Consider the following 5,050-nt stretch of genomic DNA (forward strand, 5'->3'; position numbering starts at 1 on the left):
ATGGGATGGATAGAACCAGTGACTCATTGAAGACAATGATTTGTTGGACCAGTTCCAGTTGCTGTGACAACTGTACGTCTGGTTAGAGAGGCTGAGATTCAACTCAGAAGACCGTGTCTTCACCTTATTCCCCTTGAGCTAAGGACACCCAGTCCTCGCCCAATCACTCTGGTAAGTCTTCAAGGCAGACTTCCAAACCTTCACAGACTTTGTTCACCGGCGATCCACAATGACTCTTGGATGCTCAGAACGCGACGCCTAACCAGCTGGAGGATTCACAATCCTCAAGTGTAATAAGTCTTCAAATCACACAGACAGGAAGACTTAAGTGATGCCTAACACTCTTTGGCTCTGGGTGTTTAGGGCTTTATCCTCTCAAGGAATTCTCTCTCAAAGGCTTCGAGGTGGGTTGCTCTCAAACGACAAAAGCCGTACACTAAATCTGAGCAGCCAACCGTTTATGGTTGTAGGGGGTGGGCTATTTATAGCCACTAGGCAACCCGACCTGATTTGTCCGAAATGACCCTGGGTCACTAAGGAACTGACACGTGTTCTAACGATCAGATTTCAAACACACATGACAACTTTACTTGGGCTACAAGCAAAGCTGACTTATCCAATTCTGGACAAGATTTGCTCTCATAGACTTCGCTTGAAGATATAGGATTTTGGTTAAGCATCACTTCAGTCATTCTTACTGGTTCTCTTGGACCCCACTTAACAGTACGGTGGTTCCTATGACTCAACAAAGAAGAAAAAGAACGACGAAACAACTAAGTCTTCGCGCTCCATAGTCTTCACACGATGTCTTCTCTTGTCATAGTCTTCAATGTGAATGTCTTCACATCCCACCTTTGACTTCAATGTCTTCATACATTTTTAGGGGTCATCTCTGGTAGGAAAACCGAATCAATGAGGGACTTCTACCTATGTTATCCTGCAATTCTCACAAACACATTAGTCCCTCAACCAGGTTTGTCGTCAATACTCCAAAACCAACTAGGGGTGGCACTAGATGCACTTACCAACGGTCAAAGAATCAAACATTATATCTCAGGTACTCCCATAAATGTTGAGACCAATATTATTCATACCGTAACACCAGAGGAGTACATAAGGGACACTTTCCAGAACGTTTTAGACTCCGAAAAGGAATAGGTATGTGGTACGGTAAGTAAACTGACTCCAAAACATTTCCAATGATAAATTTTCTCCGTTTTGGAATACTTTAAAAATTAGGAAAATTAGAAGTAGTCTGAAAGAGACACGAGGCCACCACAAGGGGTGAGGGCGCGCCCCCCGTCCTTGTGGCCACCTCATGTGCCTTCCAGACTCCGTTTTCTTGCACGATACTTCTTTTGGTTGGTAAAAAACCATTATATAATCTCTCGAAGGTTTTGACCACCGTACCACGCAAAAATCTCATGTTTGTGTTTCGAGCTCTTTTTCCTGACAGATCTAGATCGCCATGACGTCTCCAAGCGCCCCCAATGACAAGTTTTTCGAGAAGGTCATCAGCCCCTACCTTGCGGAGGTGATGCGACACCCTCAAGCTATTGAGATGCGTGAGGGGGTGCTGCACATCCGCGATGTTGAGGGGCCTGAGAAGACCAGAAGCATGGAGACAAGACTCAAAGAAATGGAGCAACAAGTTTTCAAGTGTCAAGGGATGGTGGAGCATGGACTCAACGCCAATCAGATGATGATCGCGGAGTTCACCAACAATCACAAGCTGGATGCCAAGGCATTGAGGAGGCCATCTTCAAGCTTCATGAGAAAATCAAGCATCTCCAAGCCCAGATCTATGACCTGCAAAACCAAAACTGTGAGAATGAATACAGATTTAAGAGGATGAGTTTGGCTACAGATTTGAGGATCCCGGAGACTTGTTCATCTTTATATGATGGTGAACCTATGCCTTGGAAGATGGATGACAAGCCTACTTCATCAACAACTCCTTCATCACCACCTCTGAAGAAAGAGATCTAGATACATGGGTATGGGCACTCCCCTTGGCAACTGCCAAGCTTGGGGGAGGTGCCCCAGTATCATATCACCATCACATCTTTATCTTTATCGCTTATATTAGTTCGGTCCTTTTGGTTATATCTTGATCTAGTAGAATAAAGTTTTAGTACTCCCTCCGTCTGAAAATACTTGTCATCAAAATGAATAAAAGGGGATGTATCTAGATGTATTTTAGTTCTAGATACATCCTTTTTCCATCATTGGAAGGGCAACAAGGTTGATGTAGGAGCTCTCCGTGATCAAGGAAGGGCAACAAGGTTGATGTAGAAGCCCTCCGTGATCAAATCCCCCTCCAGCGGAGTACCAAAAAAACCTCCAAATGGGATCTCACGAGGAGAGAAACTTGCGGCGGCGGAAAATTATTATTTTTTGTGCCTTCTGGTCTACGGGGAATATTTGGGTATTTATAGAAGAAGAATTAGGGTTAGATGAGCCACAGGGGGGCCGCAAGCTTGGGGGGCACGCCCCCTGAGCTTGTCGCCGCCTCGTGCCCCATCTGGCCTCCTCCCGAAGCTTCTAGGGTGTCTTGTGGTCCAAGAAAAATCGTCAAAAGGTTTTGTTCCGTTTGGACTCTGTTTGGTATTGATTTTCTGTACAGACAAAAACAAAGAAAAAATAACAACTGTCACTTGGCACTAGGTTAATAGGTTAGTCCCAAAAAATAATATAAAATAACATAATAATGCATATAAAACATGCAAGGTTGATAATATAATAGCATGGAGCAATCAAAAGTTATAGATATGTTAGAGACGTATCATCATGATGTGAATTTGATTCTTTTAATTTGAACCTGCCTATCATTGTTTTTACTGTCCTCTGTAAATGCTTGTTTGATCCTACTATGTAAAAAATATGTTTATGTTTTTTGGTATGGGTCATGTTTGTAAAATCGAGTAGTTTGTCTAGTGATCCAAAAAACATCATGTTTTTCCATGATACCTTTGTTGGGCTGAAAATTGTTTGGTTCCCGTAGCGATGCACGGGTAATTACATAGTCACTTTGAATAATACACACACTTATCACACACGTCAATCGTCCACCAGCCCGAACTTACATTGAGGGGCCACCGTATCGATGCAAATATGCTAGCTCACTTCACAAGCCGTTGCAAGCGTGACAAAAAAATATGTAAAATGCACCCAACGAGTGATGGCAATGAAGTGGTAGGAAGGGGGAGGGGAAAGGAGGGTGAAAGCATATTTTATCCCTTGATGATTTTGGTAATTAATGCCAACATACATGTTGTAGGACTAATGTTTTCCTTAAGTACATTTAAGGAAAAGTTCAACCTAGGAAAGTAGATGGATGGAGATGTTGACCCCTCAAGCTACAAAATACATGGATTGGCAAAAGCTCCAAGACTCTACATTTTTGGTTAAGTGATCCAAGATCACATTGAGTCCATAGGAAAGCCCATACTATTGAATGGGGATGATGTTTTGACCAAGAGTCATTTGCTCAAGTGCTTGAAGATATTGCTCCAACACCCTTAGCCACACCCTCACATTCGAATCCGTCTAAAAACCCTAAAGTTCATCTCAGTCCCACCGATACACATACACCCGGACCCACCGAGATACACTTGACAGAGCCACTGCCTAAACCCTATAAACTCCGTCTCACCAAGATGACATTCGGTCCCACCGAAGTGCACTGGAAAACTTTTTGTAAACCATCGACTTCATCTCGGAATTACCGAGTGAAACCCATTGGAATTGCCAAAGTGTTGATAGTGCTTAGGTCATCACCAAAATGTCCCACTGAAACATCTAAAGTTCAAACCTTTTGCACTAATCGGTCTCACCAAGTTTTCCAGCCGGTGTCACCGAGTTGTGCATAAAGTTGTGTAAGATTTTTGGTGAAGGCTATAAATACCCCACCCACACCACCTACCCTCAGGGAGAGCAACCAGGACAAAGCCACCACTTCCCATATCCATTTTATGAGAGAGAACCACCTACACTTGTGTTGAGATCAAGAGATTCCTCTCCAACCATTTGATCTTTGATTTCTAGCCCCCTCAAGTTGCTTTCCACCCAGATCCTTATATTACTACCATGCCAAATCTATGAGAGAGTGATTGAGTGTTGAGGAGACTATCTTCTGAAGCACAAGAGCAAGGAGTTCATCATCATCAACAACATTTATTACCTTTTGAAAAGTGGTGTCTTCTAGATTGATTAAGTATCACTTGGGAGCCTTCAAATCTTGTGGAGTTGAACCAAGGAGTTTGTAAGGTCAAGAAGATCGCCTACTTAATGAAGATCTACCCCGAGTGAGGCTAGTCCTTCGTGGACGTAAGCCATGATGGCATAGACAAGGTTGCTTCTTCATGGACCCTTCATGGACTCGCGCAACCGTTACTCCCCATGGGTTGAAGTCTCCATCAACGCGGACGTACGATAGCACCACCTATCAGAACCATGCCAAAAATCACCATGTTTCTTCATGCGTTTGATTTTTCGATCTCCACCTCCCTTTACTTTCCTGCACTTGCATGCTGTTCCTTTATCCACTGTCCAATCTCTAGATATGCATGTGTAGGAAGTATTGGTTGCCATTTAACTTATGTTAATATTTGCCTAAATCCAGAAAATTTCAAAACCACACCTCTGCCTTGTTAAGTATCCATTCACCCTTCATCTAAACCTATATTCTCGATCCTTTAAAGGGTTCATGGGTGGATCCAGCCTGTCGAGCGAACGTGGCAGATGATCCCCTCATTTTCCCTTTTTAGGAAGACGACCCTCCTCCTCTCCATTAGAGTTGTAAGAGAGTCTTTTGATCCACACAATTTAACTTAGATAAATAGGAGAGCCTATTCAAATGCCCCGGGGCCAAACTTGGACATATGTGTCGTGCCTTGCGGGCCGACAATTTTTGCCCCGCACGTGATTAAAAGGGCTGAACCGGCCTTTGCCCCGCCACAGAACAAGGGCGACCCCAAAAGCCAGGCGTGTTGACGGTCACGACACAACCCTTTTGATGACGGGCCCAACGCGGCCCGTCCGGCACGCG

The sequence above is a fragment of the Triticum dicoccoides genome, chromosome 6A (genome assembly GCF_002162155.2).
Source record: "Triticum dicoccoides isolate Atlit2015 ecotype Zavitan chromosome 6A, WEW_v2.0, whole genome shotgun sequence".
In the NCBI taxonomy this organism is placed as follows: Eukaryota; Viridiplantae; Streptophyta; class Magnoliopsida; order Poales; family Poaceae; genus Triticum; species Triticum dicoccoides.